At 39.3% G+C, this 22,615-nt stretch overlaps 1 pseudogene; it reads right to left on the bottom strand.

The window, feature by feature from the left end:
* Positions 1–1,741: 1,741 nt before the first annotated feature.
* On the bottom strand, positions 1,742–6,401 carry LOC147422939 (uncharacterized; annotated as a pseudogene).
* Between the last annotated feature and the right edge of the window lie 16,214 nt (positions 6,402–22,615).

Genomic DNA, 22,615 nt, shown 5'->3' with positions numbered 1-22,615 from the left:
AGAGATGGACCTTTACAGAAGCTCTTGCATCTTCCTCACTATATGCGTTCACACAAATTTGTACGTTGATGGCCTCCTGTCTGCGATGGCAATTTTGTACCTTCTGCAAGATGATGGCCTCGTACTTGCGTTGCAAGTGATCTGTGCTATCGATCCCTATGCGCACATGAATGTTGTACCTGCATGCGATGTTTGTGTGTTTCTTCTGTGTTTTGTGTTCTACATGCGCACACCTTTCTTTGTATGTAGGGTCTACTTACTAGAATGCCACATAAACTACAAAACCATCTTTATAGTAATATTGATATTGATAGCTTTTGTGCTTTCTATTTTCTAATCAATACTTTTAAAAAGCACACATCTCGTTTTAATCGACAGAAAACATGATCGAACATAAAATCACAAAGGAGAGGCATGAAAAATGGCATTTTTCTAGAGCTTGTAACTCAAATTTTAACAAGAATTTGGAGAGTAGCTTGCAAAATTTGGAGGGATCAAACTTTTTTAGTTTTGACTTCCAAAATTAACCCGCAATTTTCAAAGTCTAGAGAGAGAAGAAAATACAAGCATTGTTTTGCTTCCACTAAACTTTAGAGCATTAAATGGAGCCCAAAACCTTTGACACTCAAAGAGACAAAGACGTTCTACATTAGGTGTACTATATTTTGTACATACAAAACATTTTTTAATTCTTTCATTAATGTGCTCAAAATTGGCATACAAATGGCACGCTTAGAGAGGTTTAGAGAGAGTATAAAAAGTTATAAAAACTATAATTTTTCCATGTGTTTATAATGACCTAAAAACCACTTTTAAACATTTACTACATGCACTTTTTTTAAAGAGTTTATTATCAAAAACTACCCCTATAGGCTTGGTTCACCAAAACAAATTGTATGTACCCCTTACACACCTTATACACACATGTTTTTGTAAGTCCAAAAGAAAATAAAATCCCTTTTGTTTATGCCATGTGCTTTGTTACATTGACTTTAGTGAATTCCTTGGGTTAAGACAATTGAAAATACAATGATTATAGTTGTGTGGTCTTAACATGCATAATCTGTCGATTCATTGCACTTTTTTATCAAGAGGAATGTTTTTTTAAATATCGACCATTGATCCATTCAATCATTTAGAACAAGCTTAAAACTAGACATTTTCCTCAAAGTCCACCAATTCTACGATATTTTTCCTTCTTCTTCTTCTTTTTTTTTGGGGGGGGGGGGGGGGGGGGAGGGAGAGGGGACTTTCCAGGCAAGGCAATGGCATGATGAGTTTAGGTCCACCACTTGTCCAAGCTACATTATTTTATATGAAGGGGCTTTTGATTTCAATATCCATCACAGGGTAGAAGCATGTATTGGTGATACCACTTTCTGCACCTTTTGGTTGTACCCTTTAAAAAGAGTATCGCGAGTAGGCGAGCGAAATAATTCGAGCGATATAAAAAGTCGAGCGAGTTCAAAAGAAAAGAGAACCTCTTACAAATGGATTCTTTGATTCAAAATTCTAAACACGACACATTGATACAAAATTGATAAATTAAACGAAATGAAAGATAAGATCATCAACCTTTTAACCTTGAGAGAACAATATTTCAGACAACCAAAAAAGATGAGACCATCAATCAATTAACCTTGACCCATACAAGAATTTTAAGACAACCAAAACAATCTCTATATCGACAAAGTACATTGCAAAATATTCTAACTAAAGCTCCTATGAAGAAAAGCAAATCCTATGATGAGTCACACTCATCATCAATATATATATTGCGCATGTGAGGTTGCTCGAGAAACTGCAAATCAAAGCGATTATCCGATGCCATTCGTGTCGCCTCCGCTTCGACGTACACGGGCAATATACTTCACAAAAGAAACAAAAATGATTATATACTAGCAAATGAGTGCAATGATATCGTTCACAACCATTTATGCAAACATTAAACTCAAGACATAGTTAGAGATGATTAAACACACAATGGCATCAGAAAACCATAACACAAATAGAGTATCCAAAAAGTGTATAAAAAGTCCAGCTATGGGATGGGAGCCTCACTAGTCATCAAAAGGATTTCCACCCATAGGCCTATCACCCTCATCCTCCAAGTCAGCAGGAGCTGAAGCCTCCTCTCTACTCCTCTTTTTGCTATGGAACATAGAATGCAAAAAAGCTGTTATAATGCTATCATCAGAATCCAGTGAACCACACACTCGTCCCGAAGCCGCACATGCTGCCAATATAGGTGCAGTACCACATCCAAACTCCAAGCAGATGCCTCTACTCCTGCATAGCATCTCCACAAAAGCACTTAAAAAAGTAGTGCTCCTCTGTAATGATCCACGCCAAGGAACCCCATCAATCGAAACGCATATCGAGGTGCCTGGAATATAATGTTGCATGATGGAATCTGTTGGCCTCATGCCAAGTGCTCGAAAACAAGACATGCTCTCTGCTGTGTAAATGGGTGGTGTGGGTCCCGGTCGATGCACCATGTACAACATCGAAGTCTCGAACTACACACACACACACACAAAAATGATATCATGTATAAAAGATTCAACACTACAAATAAATTTTTTTTCTCCTTCACCCAATAGAAAATAGTGGTCACCTCAAATCTATCTCCTCCTGTCTCCATAAAGCCGTAAGGAGTGTGATGAAGCACCACAATCCGCCGATAAATCTGCATGTCGGAGGCAATAGTGAACCTCTCTACCCATCGAAGTGAATCACCTAAAATACAAATCACCTCATGAGTAATAATTAACCTTTAGATGTGAACCTGAAACACGTACTTTAAAGTGGTGAAAGACTACAAACCTGCAAAAGAGGCCATGATTAACAACCATCCCGAGTCCGATAAAGTGTTCCATGCGAGATGAATTCCCGCACGAACATGATCCTCTGTGATCCTATCCCACATAGGACTGACATCGTAGCCACTAATCAAACCTCCATAAGGAAGGTCTAGAAAAATAAAATCTGCAGCCCAAGCAACTGACTTGCCACTCCGACTATAAACAAGATCACGTGGGCGGGCTTTGAGCATATGCTTATGAATCATAGCCCAAGATGGAGATCGAACTCCCAATGAAAAATCTCCAGATATGGCAATGTAATCCCCAGGGACAGCAATACATCGATCGAAATCATGACTAGTTTGACCATGCATCGAGATATCATTTGCATAATCAAATGAAAGGACACGACGTAATCGCGAAGACCCACTAATATCTGAGAAAATAACAATCCAAAATTAAAACAGATTGATTACAAAGTATAATGTGGATACCAAGTACAAATAGCACTACCATGTGAGGAATACATAATCTCCTCCATCATACCATCTTGAGTAGTATCTACTACAGCTTCCTTTCCTTTTCGAGAAACACCTTTTTAATAGAATTACGTTCAGATTTTTGAGAGATACTCATAGTGGCATGTTTGCATATGTGTGCATGTGTGTGTGTGTGTGTGTGTGTGTGTGTGTGTGTGTGTGTGTGTGTGTGTGTGTGTGTGTGTGTGTGTGTGTGTGTGTGTGTGTGTGTGTGTGTGTGTGTGAGAGAGAGAGAGAGAGAGAGAGAGAGAGAGAGAGAGAGAGAGCACATATGTGGTGTGTGTGTGTGGAATATATGTGTATGTGAGAGTCTGAGAGAGAAAGATATATATATATATATATATATATATATATATATATATATATATATATATATATATATATATATATATATATATATAGAGAGAGAGAGAGAGAGAGAGAGAGAGATAATCTAAAATTAGTCTAAAGTGGTTTCACTTTTAAGAGAATTGTGCTTTTAATACATTCTTTTCTAAGAAATGCCTTTAAAATCTAAAACATTGACTGGACAGGCAAAAAATTTCAAGATCATACATTTCATGACAAAACTTAGAATAAGGTTTTGTGTTTCTACCTGAAGATGAATCTCTAGGTCATGTAGCTGGTCCAAGCAGAACTCCTGCACCTGCAGCTCCCAATACAGGTGGCACAGTACTAACTCCGATGGCATCAAAAGCTGCATCTCTACGCATGGCATCTCTAAGGTCTTTCTCACGAGCTAGCATATGGTCTTTCTCCATGTCTATCCACCATGGACAAGCTTCAATCTCCCATGATGTAAGCTTATGCAATTTCTCTGAATACATGCATGAACCAGCTAAGTCCAACTGTGTCCACTTTCTAGCAAGTAGTGGAATCGAAGAAAGACTCTTTCGAGACACCAAAAAGGCCAAGAATCTTGAAAACCAACATAATGCAATTAAAAACATTGCTTATATTTCAATAAAATTCATTACCTTGCAACACGATAAAAAAAGTACCTGTATGCTAATCTTTGTGCAGCCATACGCAAAGTGTCTATTTTTTTGAGGGCTTGTTTGTCAGCATCTTTTGTTCTCATTTCCAAGGACACCTCCAAAGGAAATAGATGTGCCCTAGCTTCGAGTTTTATCTCCTCAAAGTAGAACAGTAGGGTACAGCCAGGTGATAATACTACATCTCCACATGTACCCAACATATCTGTCACCAACTATGATGCTCTATCATAGACCCTAGCCAAGAAGCCCTCTCTACAAAGCCAGCTTCACCCAAAAAAAAACATATTGAAGAACCATTCATTACTCAATTCTAAGACTAAGGAGTTTGTAATAAGAGAAGACTTACGTTCTATAGACATGGTCTCCTTTCTTGATGCCATACGCAGCTCGAGTGAGATTGTCTGCCTCTAGAAGAGATAGCCACAACAACTTGTTTTGTATTGGAGCATCCACAACTGCAATTAAGTTGATCTTCTCCAATGTTGCCCAACTTCCAGGGCCCCATTTCAATGATAACACTTTGGCAAGCCAATCCGTCCCCAATTGTGGGTCCACAATGTTAAGAAGCTTATAAAATCAAACAACAGTGACCATAAAAATATGCCATTTAAATCATATCATGCACAACATCAAAATTGCAAACATACAAGAATACCTTTCCAATCTTATCACTATACTTTGTAGTAAGATCGTTATATTTTTTCTCCTGCTCTTTCTTTAAATCCTCCTTAGACAAACTCTCGCGAGAGAGTTGATCCACCCTTGCATTATATTCCTCGGTCATTTGCACCTATCGTACGACACAAAGTAAATACAGTCATTGCTGAATTAAATGACTAACTAACACAGAAGAAAGAGAAAGCATTTTACTTACATCGTTCACAAGCCATGCAAGATATTTGCGTGTGAGTGGATACCATGGTTCCTCCCCCTTGGAATAGTATTTTCTGACATTTGCAAACAATTTTTGATATTTCTCCGGAAGAGCTTTTAAGTAAACATTAGGATCGACAGCACAAATATGAGTCAAATTCACAATCTCGTCTCGAAGATGTGTAGTAACAAGAGAGTGGGAATTCATGCTAATAACACCAAAAAAAAATAAAAATAGAATAACTTATAATGCATTTAAAGCTTAGAGATTAGATTTCCAAGTAATCTCCAAATTATCAAAGAGCTCTCACAAGTTCATTCTCTGAAGACTGCTGAGCAAGGCAATCTCAGGCACTTTGGTTGGATCTATAATCGTACAAAGAACTCTGGAGTGCTTATCCTTTGAAGTAGAGAATTTTTCTTTAATGGCTTGATTCCAAGCCACTGTTCTATGGTTCCCCTCCCAAACAAAGAACATGTGGCCCACAAGATCTAATAGCTTTGGGTTGCTTTGTAACTCCATCTCAAACTCATCATTGACCTCTATCCAAAGTGGATCCCACTCATTTGTCACCTCATCTACACAATATTAAATGTTGGTTAACATAATAAAAATACAAGCAAAAATAGCTTGCAAAGTAAAACAAAAAATTTAATTTCACCTGTGATAATTTTTTTCTCTTTTTGACATGTCCACAAGGAAACAATGAAGGACCCCTTTTCTTGCATGTAGCCTTCTTTTGCAAACGCTGACTTCAATCCACTTAAATCGTCTCTCAAGCCTTGGACTCTGGCATATGGACAGAGACGACAAAGTGGAATAGGTGGACACTCAAAGCAGCTGAAGAGTCTAGTGGAAGCCAAAATATCGGCACCTTTATGTGTAAATGCATTGGATTCATCTTTCGGTTCACTGGCTGCAGAAACCTCATCTCTTATCTCCCAAGGCACAATTTGCAAATTACTTTCTTTAGCTTACAAAACGGGATCCACCTCATGTAAAGAACCTCGTCCTGTCTCAGGAGATAAAACATCATCCTCAAGCAACTCATGGCCCTCCCCCAACTCCGTGCCTGACACAGAACTGATTTGGTCTGTAGAATCATATGTTCCAATAGGCGTGGTACCAAGGACTCTCCTACGAGAACGTCCTCTAGACCTTGGACTGCCAAAATATCAAAAGCAAACAAAGAAAGTTAAAGAAAAACCACTATCAAACACCTTTATTGACTTAATGATATCAAATATTGGCCAAGGTCTCTTTTGCACGCATGACAAAATTTCAAATAAAACTTGAAAGTCGTTAAGACCCCTCACATGAGAATTTTCAACCATAAACGCTAACTCAAGGGATCTTTTCAAACTGCGTAGTCCGAGCAAAGTGTCTTTTCAAACTGCGTAGTCTGATCTATTAAATTTAAAAACTTATAAATCGAGCAAGGGGCTACTTAAATTAAATAAAACATTGCAATAAAACATTTAAATTCACGGTAGCATCCGAAGCAATGGCCGATCTCAAGAAAAAAAGACATCTTGAAAGTGGCCGACAGCTTGGCGGACTCAAAACTGTCTCGGTATACGCAAATGTCACAAGCTCAAAACTGAATTTCAACGAGGATGAAGGGATCTGCGCCCGCGCAGATCCCTTGAGCAAATTTAATGAGTGCACCCATGGGGAAGTTTATTGAGACTGTTTTGATCAAAGCCCAAGCTTGTGAGAATTGTCTCCTTGAAGTAATAAAAGAACATGCAGAAGTTGAATGGCCGAAGGGATCTGTGTCGGCGCAGATCCCTTGAGCTAGCACAGAAGCTGAAATTTCTCACAAGCCGAAGGATCCCTTGAGCAACGTGCCGAAATCCCTTAAGCAACGTTTGCTTTGCAATCCCTTGAGCAATGGCGCAGATCACTTGAGAACAGAAGCTGAAAGTTCAAAAAAGGACTTGCCAAAATCTCTAAAGCAAGAGACCCAAGGGATCTGCGCCGGCGCAGATCCCTTGAGCATGCCATCAACAGGGAGCGAAATCACTAAAATGGGCAACAGGCCTGCAATCGGAAAGCCTTGCGCTTTGGACTCTGCCAAAATGAGGTGCTGATATCCATGAAATTCCTGGCTAGCTCTGTCTTGAATTCGTTACTCCCAGAGCATGCAAGAGTGAACACAGCAACCAGGTCCGCAGATCCCTTACCACAGAAAATACAACCGACACACATCTAGAATTCAAGACATAACAACGTTCAGTAGGAGCTCTGAAGAAAGAGACTGAAGCGATCTGCGCCGACGTAGATCCCTTGAGCATGTCATCAACAGGTGCAGAAAACTCTGAAGCAAGCGTGCCAAGCTCGGTACAGAGAGGAAGGCAACCGAAACATGGGAAGGAGCTGAGCATACCTTTCATGATTTCGACCTCGACGCGAAGGAGCTGGAGGGCAACGTGGGGATGACCTCGGCGTGGAGCGGGTTCTTGGCATTGAGCTGTCGGCCATCTTCCTGCGCCCTCACAAAGATGCTCTCTCACTCTCCACTCTCAATCTCACTCTCACTCTCACTCGAATGCTCTGTGCTTCTGCTGTCTCACAAAGATGCTCCCTCGCTATCTCACTCTCACCCACACTCGAATACTCTGTTCTTCTGCTGTCTCTCTCTCTCTCTTTCTAAAAGATAATATCTTCTTCCTCTCTCTAACTCACTGCAACATTCTACTCCCTCTAATTATACGATATTCTTCAAAATTTTATTTTAAAAGAATTTACTGTTCGCAATGTTTTTTTTTTCAAACAGTAACTGATTTCAAAAAGTCTTGCCAAAAGGAAATGAGTAAATAGATTTCTTTAATGTGCCGCATTGATGGGCCGCTATGAAACTGTCTCTCAGTTTTAATGGTCCTCAAAACGTGTGTGTATTGAGATCTCGCACCAGCAAAAGATATTCTTGACTAAAAATATTAACAACATTATGGTATATTGTACTCTGCATATAAGTTCTCTTTTACGACTGAAGCCGGAGTATCTTTACAATGTCTAGACATATTACTGTTTATGGTCCTTCCAAATCACAGAAGCTTGTCATCATGTCGGATAAAAGGCATATGGAGATTTCTACCGCTAACATCAGAAGTCACTTTGCACTAGGGACTACAATGTTTACCCTACATCCTTTGACCCTGTCTGGTGGGCAAGTGAAGTTAGAGGAGATTCAAATAGGAACAGGAGAAGATGGGTACTTGCTTGATCATGAATACTGTCAATTTTACAAAGTTCGCATTGCCAATCTTGGTGAAGGGACCTCTGAAACTCCTATCCGCTTAGATTCAGATCCGGATGAGCCCTTAAAACCCATCATGAGTGTCATTGAAATGATTCGAGCATTGCCTACAAACAGTCGCTTGTTTCATTCACTTAGTCAGATTAAAGAGATTGTTAAGGTGAAGGAGCTTCCAACATATTATGATGGATATGTTGCTTATGAGCTTCCTGCTGCTGGTGACTCATCTGGAATGGCAGGGATGGAACAGCGACATGATAGCCACTTGTGGACAGAATACGTCACCTGTAGTTCAGATTCTTTTATGGGTGCTGTGAAATTTAGCAGATGTTCTGGACATCTCAGATGTGTAAATTTGGACTGTCCATATTACACTAGGTTCAAGCTTGGTAATGAAGTTCAATGGAAAGGTCGATTAGCAAAATCTCCACCATATGGACTAGTATCTCAAGAATATGGAACTTTGAGTTGTATGCATTGCTCTCAAGCTCCTGAATGTGTCGCCATTTGTCCTGCCGTGATCTACTACTGCTTGCCAAGAGATAAAGTGTATGCCACACGATGTGTTCTTCATTTAGGGGAACACAAAAATCCTTGTAGAGAAGGAAAATGTAGAGCATCAGAGGTTGAAATAGATGCTTTAATGAAGAAACGTGCTACTCTAGAACCATTCATAACTGCAAAACAGTTGGAGCGCATGACAACACAGGATATTATTATGGATAAATTAGTTGCTGAAAATGAGCCTTTTTCAGATGCCATAGGTGATGATGAATTTGCCACCTTTTTGGATACAATCACCCCATTGTCCAATAAGCGAAGATTTGAGAGAACTTTGGAGACTGCAAAGAAAGCAAAGAACATTTCTGCTAAAGGCTTGGAAGCTGTTCTTGAGCTCAAGAGTAAAAGCAGATACCCTTACATACAAAGTGTACTATTTCCAGGACAACTTGAAAAAGATCAGCAGCCCCATGTTTTTAAGATGTCTGTGAAAGGTCCTGGTAGTGGGGTTGACTTGGTAAATAGAATGAGGCCAGGTGGCAACCTTGAAAAAATGTGGATCCATTTTGATCACGTCCATCGTGTAAATGGGTGGCCAACAATGTTTGCACATGTATATGACCCGTTTGTACGAGAACTGATGACCATTGCAATTTGTGAATTTACAGTTGAGAATAAGTTTTCTCAAATTGAATTTTGGAAAATGCTTAACAAGGTTGTGGAAGATGTGGGTTTTGAAAAGCCAGAGTTTAGAGGCTTTATGGCTGATGAAGCAAATGCTAACAGGATTGCAGTTCGCACAGTTTATTTTGGAGGTGCGAAGAAAGTCACACTGGGCAAAGAAAGATCTTGTGCTTTTCACTGGGATCAGTCCATGATACGACACACAACCAAGTGTATTCTTCCTTCGTCTCAAGAGGAGCACAAAATCTTATGCCGGAAGTGGAGATGTGCCCCTACAGAGAATCAGGCTGATATTTGCAAAGGGGAACTACGGCGCTTTTGGACCGCTAGTCATGCTATTCAAGATAAGACTCCATGCTTGGAAACATGGTTGGCTTGGTGGGATGTAAGAGTGTCGCACTGGGGGGGCAGATTTGTGTCCCAGGACGAATCCGGTATTTTTGTGCCTAATACAAATCTATCAGAGACAAAGCATGAAAGCATGTGAGCATCTGTCGGCTATAAGGAAAATCTCAACTTGTATGAGGCTGCTGGTGCAGACATGTCTATGGCAGTGCTACAAAGTGTAAAATATAATGCATATCTTAAAGGTGTCTGTACATTTGTGGGACCTAGTTTAGAAAACTTGAAAGAGCGCTTTATGCATTGTGCTTCCGGTGCATCAACTGCAAAAAAACTAGCTGATTATGCTAATGTTTCTATGGAGGAAATGGGTTTTAATAGTCCTGAAATGAATAGAATTCCAACAAGAGAGAAGAGCATTAGAAAAAAAAGACCTATCTTTGTGGATGCAGAAGTGCAACTTGATGAGGATAGCCATAGGCCTGAATTTGTCACAAAAACTGTTGACATTGGAGGTTCTCAACAGTGAAGAGACGAAGCTCGTGATGTAACCAGCTCTTGGCCTGAGATGAGAATTGCCAAGAGTATGTGGGCAATCCGACAAACAGATCCGGGGTCCAAGGTGACATGTTTTGGAGTTGTTGGAGAACAGAGAAATCGATGTGGTCGGTTCATTAAGGAGGATTTTTTTGATGTTAAGAATGGGGCACCAGCCCCTTGCTTTTGGGGACGTCGACAATACCCCGGTTCCAACTCAAATCCAGGTGGAGTTAGAGAAGGATTTATTTGGTTTTGCAACACCAGTAACATGCATACATGGAATGTTCATGAGATGGTTGTGGGACCTCCTGGACCAGCGCCCGGAGTCTGGCCCGGGGCAGAGGGAACAACATTGACTTTGCAAGAATTAGAGCATCTACAAGCTAGTGGATTCGTTCTTTGTGACACATCAAAGGGCTTAAGAAATGACATGAGCGCTCGTGCTCCAAGCAGAGTGCCTAGTGCTTTTCGGCCAAAATATAGAGAGGGCAAGGTTGTTAAGTGGAGATCTAAGTTTACCAAAGAGTTCAAATGCAGGATTGACTTGGGAAGGACCATGTCAGCAGAACTAGTTAAAGAAGTAATAATTGTATGTAATGAGTCACATGTATTCTACATTAATACGGAGGGGTCATTGGCAAAAGGGGTAACTTACTCTATCACGCTATCTGATTTTCCACGGTGCACATGTGAGGATTTTCAGAAGCGAGAGAGTAAGAAGCTTGAATATATACCATGCAAGCATATATATTATGTGTTTCTTCATGTGCTTGGGCTAGATGAAACAGCCCATGAGTTTATCCACCAGGCAGCTATGACCAAAGTGGAACCTTTTCAGGCTTTAGGAGGCGCGCGCGTTAATATCCAGCGCTAGATAATGACACATATGCTACAATTTTGATGCTGATCAATGCAATGCATACCTTTTGATAAACATGCCATGGATTTATCCATTAGGCAGCTTTGACCAAAGTGGGACTCTTTCAACCTTTGAGGGCCGGGCCCGCGAGTAAATATCCAATGCTAGAGAATCATAAGGGTTCTGCAATTTTGATGTTCATCTTTGTAAGCTATTTTGCAATAGTTTATAAAGTTGTTTACTTTTGTCGAGATATCTCAAGGTAATACTATGTCCCTCACTCATCCTTTTCTTGATTTTGAAGTGAACTTTTTGTAACATTTTATATCTAAGGTCACGCTAATTATCGTTGATTTTGAGTGGTTTCTTAAATCTTGATGTTTTAAGGTGATCAGATATGTGGATGCACTCAACTTTGCCTGAGACAACTCAATTAATATCATAATAGCAAAATGTAGTGTAAATAACTTTTAAACATTTTTTGTCTGAGGTCGCTCGAAAAAGTGTTCGCTCGGAAAAGTTTGCTCGGATTTTGGGATTCCTCCTTTAAAAAAAGTGGGGACCGATAATTGTTTTGCAAAAAAACTCGGAACTTGTTGGACTTTACACTTTTAGATTCTAAATGAAAAAATATATCCATTGATATATAACATGCTAGTTTATTTTACATGTAACACATGAAGATGGGGCTTGTAAAGTGCTACCAAAGGAGTGTCCAAGACACCCATTTTTGGTACCACCAATACATGCTTTGGCCCCACAGGTCTAACCCCTTCTTCAACACTATTTCCAATAGTTTGCCTTAGACATTGGCCAATTAAAACCAAGTCCACAACTTTGTCTAAGGCTACAGTCTAATATAGCAAAGGGCTATTGGTTTCAAGGTCCACCACTTGTCCACGCTAATTCTAATATACCAAGGGGCTTTTGATTTCAAATTCCACCAACCCCTTCTTCAACACTATTTCCAATAGTTTTCCTTAGACTTTGTCCATTAAAAACAAGTCCACAACTTTGTCTAAGTTACAGTTTAATATAGCGAAAGGTCTATTGGTTTCAAGGTCCACCACTTGTTCAAACTACATTCCAATATACCAAGGGGATTTTGATTTCAATATCCATCACAGGTCTAGCCCCTTCTCCAACACGATTTCCCATAGTTTGCCTTAGGAATTGGCCCTTAAAACTAAGTCCACAACTTTGTCTAAGCTACAATTTAATATAGCAAAGGGCTATTGGTTTCAAGGTCCACCACTTTTTCAAGCTACATTTTAATATACCAAGGATAAAGAACATATCCCTGTACTTTGACATCACCCCCCTGAATCTTCTCCTTGATCCAAATTTGTGGGTTGGCGCATGTACTTATCAAGCACTTTGGTCCGATATTCAGGTTGTGCTTCAACATACAGTTCCCATGCTATGTAAATATTCAAAACAAGATAATATATATTCCCTTTGAAGCTCAAACCACTTCAGCTCTCGAATGAACATTGAATCTAATTTTATAGTTGAAAAATACATTTCGTGAAAAGTCACTTTAAAGTTTATTTAGACGGTTAAGAAGATCCATCTAAAAACAAGACAAGGAGAGAAAAGTCTTAGTATACATATATACCAAAACTGATCCTATGCTCTTTGTTTATCAAAATTTGATTTCTATGGTTTCTTAACAACATTACTAATGTTTTGGATCCAAATCTCTAAATACTCTTTTAACTCTCATGACTGGGTATTCCCTTAGACCTCCCACACAAAAACGTGGTCTAGAGTTATCTTCTAGATTTTCTTTCGATATGACAACTGCAAATGCTTCAAAATTTTGGCAACTTCAACAATCCTTAGCATCTATGAGCACATTGCCAAGTAGTAGTACATATCTTCTAGACCCAGTCACATCCTAAGTTAAAGTAGTCTAAGGTTGGAAAACCAATCTTTTGGAGTATCATCGATGTAAATGAAGAACCGACAGAAGGGTTCTTCATGAGACGAGTAAAATAACTACGATAAATTCGCTTCTAGGAAGTCTTATTTCATGGCATTGCAAAGACTTTGGTCCCAATTTCTAGATAAACGAGTTCCCTTGCATCCCTCGATAATCACGTTGCCAGATTGTTGAATACTATGGCCAAAACCTCGTTCCCCTTGCTAAAGCATTCATATGTCACTTCAAGATCCATTTGCTACTACAAAACAAAAATTCAAAAAAAATATTAATACCCTTGTTGAACACTTCAACCACTTCATCATAACTTAAGACCACATAATCCCATACAAGAAGACAAGTCAAGCAAGTACCACCAATCAATGCTACCCATACATGCCTCGTGAATATTGTATTCTTTCTCAAACATCATGCATGAACCCGACTAGTATTAGGCTTCAGGCTATCCCCATAAACGTAGGCATGGCTCTGATACCAAGTGAGAGATACCCCTCCTTGGGGGTCTATGCACAAAATACACAATTTACAATCTTATACAATTTTCAATATACATCAGAGTTGCAAAAGTGTTTACATAGAGCAGGATTTCTCAGCACACCCGACCTAGCATGGAGTTTAGGACATGAGCCTGACTACATCCAAAGGTACCTAGCGACTAGTGCTACCTCTGAATGGGTAATATCAATGAAAGCGTACACCGCATTGCAGGAAAAGAGAGAGAGAGAGAGAGAGAGAGAGAGAGAGAGAGAGAGAGAGAGAGAGAGAGAGAGAGAGAGTAGTGGAGGATGAAATAAAGTGCACAGAGACACTTGAGAATGACTAAAGAGATCTTTTAATAACACATCTTAATGCAGCAACAAAATTTGGATATACCATAATATCAAAAAATAAAATGACTAGTAGAGCACCTGAGCCTTTGTACCGATCGACCAGTCCGCCCATCCACTTTCACTCTACTATGGACAGAGAGAACTTCACTGTTGAGAGCAAGATAGAAAACCTCTAGACAACCTACCTGAGCCAGACATTGGATGAGGCCGCTTCTCTTCCCTCCATGAACGCGAGCTCTAAAAGGATCCCAAATACCAACAAGTGGTAGGGTATCAACACCAACCATTCCATTTTAGATGTCACGTCTCTTTGATGCCCAACATCGGGTGTTTAGGCAAAGCCAAGTCATGATCCTTGATGCGCTACCCATGCAGTTCATGCAACCCTTGACGCACTAACCGTGTAAATGAGCCTAATAAAAAAAGATCTAGGCAACACCCCTAATCCAGCAAAGCCCCAGGTCATCGACCCTTTTGTCTAAGGCTAAGCGATGTAGGTGATCCTCGTCTTGTAGCGACTCTACCATGAGAAACATCACACACGAGTCCAATCACAATAGCATCTTCTATATGCACAAACAATCTTTTCCAAGCAGTTAGACTGTATAGGGTCTTGACCCTTACATGTTCACCATAGACTATCAAAACCACGTCATGATCCAATCCAAAACCATAAACCATAATCCAATCACATCACATGGGTGAGCACTCAACCCAACTTAGGGTGATGCACATCCATCCTTGCAAAACCAATATAGCACACATAACATGGTTGCAAAAATTTTGACTGCATTTTGAGAAATAACCATATTTGAAGAAAAAGATCCAAGAGCCACACCAGCTTACACAATCAAAAATCATAACCATAATCCATGAGGGATCTCAGCCATTGACCATATATAATATTCCATATTTCATATTGAACCCATTCCCACACTTGGAGTTTGACATATCTACTACAACAAAACTGAGCCCACACACATGGCCCTTAAGACATATCCGAACTGCAATCAAACTGAGCCCACACACATGGCCCTTAAGACATGAACATTCTATGTATAGAATATGTCCGACTAGCAACTAAAAATGATTATCAAAATCCAATTTTGACAATATCCAATCACGCATAAGTGATGTTCTACGATTGTACCTCACCCCCAACACATAGAGATGGTCTTGACCTAAATAGGGTGGAAAGAAACATACACATGCACATGAGGCATCATACACCATATGATATCATTCCATCAACATAAACATGATGCAAAATAGCTCCAACGCTTTGATAAACCATAAACCATAAACCATAGCTTCATATATATACAAAAAACATCTTTTTTAAATTTTTGAGTGCATGCATAACACGCAAATGAAAGTGTTTAACCTCAAACCAATGCATCAAGCTCAGCTCCATAATATACACACACTTTATCACATCATTTTGCCCATATGATACTCATGCGATAAATGGTAACACAAAAAGAAAGCAACTCAATTTAGTGGGTAGCAACCTTTTTTTTTTACCCATAACTCTTAGCTCGTGCGGAATTTTCCCGTGACATGCGAGAGAGAAAATTTTCGAAATGATGTGTTTTATCTCTAGTTTAAAGGGTTTGGCATGTTTCATAACAGATTGTGAGATATAACCGAAACAATGTTCCTATTGCTTACGTGACGTGAAACAAAAAGCACTTTTAATGTACATACGTTACCATAAACACATCGTGTGCTTAAATCAACGTGCTAAACATGATTAAATAAGCATGTAAACTTCATACACACCACTTGGCAAGTCCATATATACATTCGTATACAAAAAATAAACCACCGAGAGGGTATCCACTCAAAAAACAACATAGAGAGAGAAAGAGATGATGGCTATGGAGTTTAAAGTTTCTCACTGTGCTTTAAGATTGATTAGGGACTGTCAAAAGGCTTCTTGCTTTGCTGCAAGAGAGCGGTGATGAGAGCTATGTAGAGGTTTTCACCATGAAAGCCGCCAGAGAGTGCATACACCATGAAAAGAAGGAGGAGATAGTAAGCAATTAGAGAGAGAGAGAGTGTGTGTTCTTCTTCTTCTTCTACCCGTGAATGAAAGAGGAGAGCTTACGGAGATGGTGATGGAGAGCTTTCACCACTCCATATAATAGGTACATATTGCAGTGCAATAGGAGACAAAATTATCAGCACTGAAAACTTGGGCTTGTAGGTGAATTTACAGGCACAATAAGAGGATGGAGTGATGCCCCTCTTCCTCTAGGAATAGCTGCATTCTTTTTGGTACTTTCTAAAAACATGGCTTGGCTTTTGGTGGTCAGCTCTCCTACTTACCATTTAATTTTAGCAGTAAAAATTGACTAATTGGCTAGTATCCCTGCAAGTAATGACACCGTGATTAGACTATGCCTCACCATGATGTCTTGACATAATTATGACTTTGTACTACCCGACGTTTTTACGGGTCATCTTTTTATAAAAATAATTCTCGTAAAATTTTTGTTTAATCTCGCTTTTTCTCCGGGTGGTCGTCTTTAAATCCGTATGATACTAAAAATAATATTTTTATGTGTAGGTCATCCTAAAAAGCATGTTGCTTTCAAAAACGTCGAAAAGCATAAAAAGCTAAAAATAGCATAAAACGCAAAACAAAAAGCAAAATTTTCTAAAATTGAACCACGGGTTCCCTTGCCCACTGGAACAAGAAAGCTCACTTGCTTTTCATGAAAAAACACTAAAATTATGAAAAGCTAAAAATAGCGTGAAAAGCGCTCGAAGAGCAAATTTTTACAAAATTGAATCATAGCTTCCTAGAGACTCGTAGATTAAGGATCCGGACCTGTTGCGAAAAAGCACCAAAAAGCAAAAAAAATATGAAAAAGCTAAAAAAAAGGAATTTTTCAAAATTGAACCAAACATCCACCCTACCGGAACATGGAAATGACCTTGCTTTTCACTTTATTCTAATCCAAAATTTTATAAAACACACATTAGAATCTAGTTTTCTTTTTCTTTTTTAAGGGACACAAAATTTGGGGATCTTACATTTCTTGAGAGAAAAGTCCTCTTTTCCTATAGAGAAAAGGAGGCTGCACTTGATGTAAATAGTGCAGACAACACTATACCACTTGTAGAGACTCAAAGTCTAGACAAAGTAATAAAAAGATATATTTCTTGTTGCATGGTTTTTATCAAGGAGCTAAAAAAGATGAATGTTTCCTAATGCAGTTCAAAATGAGAATAAAGAGGAGTTAGAATTCTCTAGTTTCCTTAATGAGTTTCAAAATGTGTTTACAAATGACATTCCCAGGGAACTACCTCCCAAAAAGGGACAAAATGATCACTTCATAGAACTTCTACTTGGTAGTTCACCTCCTAATAAGCCTCCTTATCGAGTCTCACCAGCTCAACAAGAGGATATTATGAGGCAAGTGAACGATCTTGTGGAAAAAGGTATGCTCATGCCTAGTTCATCTCCATTTTGTTCACCACTTATACTAGTACAAAGGAAAGATGGTACTTATAGAATATATGTAGTCTATCAAGTGATTAATTGGATAACCATAAAGAATAGATTTCTTGTTTCTAGGATATTAGATCTTTTCAATAAGTTACTAGGGTCTTCCTACCTTAGTAGAATAAACCTCAAAAATGGTTATCATCAGATAAGGATTATGCTTGAAGATATTTATACGACAGATTTTTGTACAACTTTTGGCCTACATGAATTCTTGGTACTTCCTTTTGAGCTTATTGAATGCGCCAACTACCTTTAGTTAAATGATGGAAAGGCTCTTCAAACCTCATCAAAGCTTTACGAGAGTGTTCTTTGATGACATTATCATCTACTCAAAGTCTATTGAGGAATATAAGCAGCATCTTCAGGTAATGTTTCAAGTTTTGAGAGACAACAATCTTTACATGAATCAAAGGAAAAGTGAGTTTTTCTTAAAGAAGATTCAATATTTGGGTCATATTATCTCCCAAGCAAGGATCCAAATGGACCCTAAAAAGCTAGAGGTAATAAAAGGATGGCCTATACCAATGAATCTACATGAATTGAGAAGCTTCATATAAGTGTGTGCATACTACAAACGCTTCATTAAAAAATTATCATTCATAGTAGGGCCATTATATGATTTACTAAAAAGGATGTTAAATTTGAATGCACTAAAAAGAGAATGAATATTTTGAAAATTTAAAGGCAAAGCTTACCTCTCAACTAGTGTTAATATTACCAGACCTTTTAAAGCCTTTTGAAGTCCAATGTGATGTTTGTGGAAAATGCCTTGAAATTGTTTTTCTTTAAGAAGGGTATGCCATAGCACACAACAATAGGAAATTGGATGACCAAGAAAAGAATCTAGGTGTGTATAAAAAACAATCGATAGCTATTTTACGTGCCCTAGATGCATGGAAGCATTATCTCCTAGGCACTCCACTTATTTTGTGCACAAATCACCAAAGTCTTAAGTAATTTTTGATGCAAACTAAATTAAGTGAACAAATGAGTTGGGAAAACACTCTTTCACAATTTACTTTTCATATTGCTCACGTAGATGATAAGCACATCTAAGTGGTCAAAGCTCTTTTATAAAGACCAAGGGTCAATGTTGTGTCAATATCTACTTACAATTATTTATCCTTTATGATAGATGAATATTCTATGGATTTAGACTTCAAAAATGAAATGTTAGCTATTGCACTAGAAAAGAAAGAGAAGCCATATAATATATGATATGGTTATTTTTTCTATGGCAATAGGTTATGCATTACACTTAGTTTACGTGGAAAGGTCATGTACAAATTTCATGCTCCACCTTATTATCTCATGGGTCTTTAAGTATCATGGCTTACCAATATCCAACAAAGATACCAAAATGACTAACAATTTTTGGAAGGGTCTCTTTGACAATCACGGTACTAAGTTGAATTTATCCTCAGCCTATCACCCACAAAAGGATGGCCAAAGTGAGCTAAAAAATTTGATTATCATCGATCTACATAAAGCCTATGTTATGGAAGTAGATCAAAGAGATCAATGGGAACAATATTCATCCTTATAAGAGTATGCGTACACTAACATTGTCCATACTTCTACAAGAAAGGCACCCTTAGTAGAGTATGCATACATTACCATTTTCCATACTTCTACAAGAAAGGAACCCTTCAAGGTAATTGAAGGAAGACCCAAGGTCTCATTAATAGTCAAGACATTTGGAAAGATATTTCCTACTATTGATAAGTATAGTAGAGACCTTAAAGAATCTTTTTAGGAGATTAAGGAAACTATATCCATCATGCAACAAAAGAAAAAGGATGTTTTTGATAATCATACATAGGCCTTGAACTTCAATGAAAATGATTGGGTATTGCTCAAGTTTCCAAAAGCAAGCCTAATCCATACTATAGGCAAGAGAACACAAGGATGCCAACGGGTCACCAAAAATATTATACTAAGTTCAAAAAAATAGTATGGCCCATTTCAAGTTCTTAAGCCTATCAATGAATCAACTTACAAATTAAAGCTACCAAGTACATGGCTTATTCATAGTGCCTTTGTGGGACGCATGTCTAACCTCACCATCCTATCTTATTGCAGTATTAGCGAGAACCATGATTATTTTGTCAAACCATGGGACGAAGCTCACTCAACTAGTGCATAGATTCTACAAGAGGTTGTCAATCTCTCGGAAAACAACTAACAACTCTCATCGAACTCAAGCTACATTCAAGTGACTGAAATCACCAAAAGCCAATCACTCATCGGCAAGCAAATCACATCCGTTATAGCATCAAATGACATCCAAACGTAACGAAACTTCTAGGACAAGTTTACAAGACCTAAGCACACATGCCTATAGTCTCAAATCCCACTTTAGTTCAAGTTCCAAAATCCCAATTATTAACAGCAGTGGAATTTTGACCTAGTAGTTTTCGACCCAGAATGCATCTAAATGCTTAGCAATATGCCCCAATACCCCGCCTATGCTTAGTTTTTGATTTGAACATGTAAATTCCTAGTTATGATGAAATTAGGCCACGGGTCAGCGACACCAAAATCTATGAAATACTGTGAATGGCTTACGTCAATGGGTAGAGCTCTTACCTGCGCTTGCAATGCAACAAATGCATTCGCAATGTGACAACCAGGGAGGGAGTAGGAAGCGCGAGAAGTGAGCGCTGTTAGCTCACGCTGTGTATTTCTTATCCAAAACTTATAAAAAGCTTACAAAAATTAGCTTTTATACCTTAGCGAAGGTTTTTGAGTGGTCAAAACTAATAATCTGGAGTTCTACCAAAGCAAAGAATTGATTGTCTGATACAATCTAGAAGCTTGTAGCGCCGGCTCATTAATTACAAGGTTTATCAGAGAAAATAGGAGTTACAATATTATCGATTTATCAAAATAATACAAGGAGAACTCTGAAAAATGGTGTCGCGTTAGCTTTCTGCTAACATTCCCCCCCTCCTCGCCTGTGTCGTCCCTTGACACAGCTTTATGGGATAAAGTAGTCTTCAGGTTGACGGCGGGCAAGGCGGTCTTTAAGTGCTTCCAGTGCCTTTTGGTATTTGATTCTTTGTTCTTTGTCAGGAATTTGCAGAAACTGCATGGTGACTTGGTTTTTCAGTTTCATTGCTAAGTAGCCTACAAATCTGGATGTGAGGTTGCTTATCACCGGTGCAAATACCTTCGTTTGCCAGGTGAAGAATCCAGTGTAGAATGCTTCTTCAAAGGCTAGCATATTATGCGAGGGCAGGAACATGCATCTGGCATAGAATCTGTAAAGGATTTCTTCTGAAGGTTTCCCACTCAGATCGTAACATAAGCCTTTGTTCCCTTCCAAGAATGAGAGCCATGGGGCTCCTGTCTACTCAGGCTCATTCAAAACTTGTATGCATGTGAATAGCATCCTGCAGATGTTATATAACATTGCACAGGAGAGATCTAGCAGACTCTTAAAGAATGACATGGCACCCGTTAGGGTTTTCATCATGTATTCCTCCGTCGCTTGGCCTCTCTCTGGAGTTAGCAGCCTGGGGAAGTTGAGCCAAGTTTGCCTCTTCTTCTGTAGTGCTTCATGCGCTTGCCATGTCCTTACTCTAGGTACAGGACAGAATGTTGGATCTTTTTGTAAGGCTGCAGGTGCTCTTGTGAACAGAGTCAGGTATCATGGATTCTTGTTCAGCCAGCTTAACCGCCACTCTGGGTGGTCTTTATTTGCGCCATCTTCTTGCATATCTTTGTACAGCCTTTCTTTAACCTGTAAAAGTTTTACTTTGATGAGAGGGTACGGCAGGGATAATTGGTGCCATCTGATTTGATTGGGAGTGATTTGATTGACGTTGACAGAGTGTAAAACTCTCAACTCCCAATCCATAGCGGCCTTCCACTGCTCATCCATCTCTAAGGCGATTTTCTCCTTCAGTGCATCTTCTTCAGCTTTTGACAGTTGGACCATTGACACTGTATCCTCGTCTATGATGTGGACCTGACAATCTTCATCACCACTCGGCTCTGCTGTGGACTGCATCTCAAATTTAGCAAGCGAGACCGAGGGAATGTCTATTTGGGGCGGCCTAAAGTGCCTGCCTCTTCCTACGTGTCTGGCTTGCCATCTCTAAGGAGTTGATTTATCCGTTTGAGTTCTGCTATCTCCTTTAGGAGCTCCTCCTCTCTTTGACCCCGCATCAGTGCCAGGTCTCTACGCTGTGACTGTTCGAGCTTTAACTCAATTCTAAATCCTTGTTTTTCTTTTCTAGTGCCTTGTACACTTCATCAGTTCCCTTGATCGAGGCCACGGCTGGGCTTTCTCTGATTTGCTGTAAGAAAATGGCCTGATCATTCATTCTCTGTCCGGAATATTGCAGAGAAGCATTGGCTACATCTAACTGCACTTGAATTTTTTGAGCTGACAGAGAGGTGGTAAGAAGTTCATTCGTGACTTCTGTCAGCTGCTCGTCTTTTACCTTGCAAGCATCAGATAATTTGGTGAGGAAATGGAGGAGGTCACCTAACTCCTCCATTTCCTTTTGTTGTTTGTCCCTGGATATCTGATGTTGTTCCGCCTCTACCTTCAGCTGTTGCACTTGCCTTTGGAGATCAATGATGATAATAATCCTGTCTTCAAGCTCTCCTTGAAGAGCGTCGATCACCATTTCTAGTTCCTTGGCCTTTGTGCTGCGGTTTAAGGCTATTGAGCAGAGTTTCTCCGTCATGTCTTCCATCTACCTTGCATACTCGTTTACTTATAAAATCACCTCATCGTTTGATTGCCACTCCTCCTGTCTTACCAGTTGGGATGTGCCTGCAGCCTCATGTGTTGCTTCTTGCTGCGCCGTAATTGTTGGTGGTTCTGTGGAGGTAGATGTTCGTTCTTCTTCTTGGCCATCCTGAGGCTTTAATGCCTTGGCAATTTTTAGCTGAGTAGAAGTAAAT

This window comes from Adiantum capillus-veneris, chromosome 26 (assembly GCF_014529385.1).
Source record: "Adiantum capillus-veneris isolate H3 chromosome 26, ASM1452938v2, whole genome shotgun sequence".
Classification (NCBI taxonomy): domain Eukaryota; kingdom Viridiplantae; phylum Streptophyta; class Polypodiopsida; order Polypodiales; family Pteridaceae; genus Adiantum; species Adiantum capillus-veneris.
The sequence above is the reverse complement of the archived record's forward strand: the minus strand, read 5'-3'. Positions and strand labels throughout refer to the sequence as shown.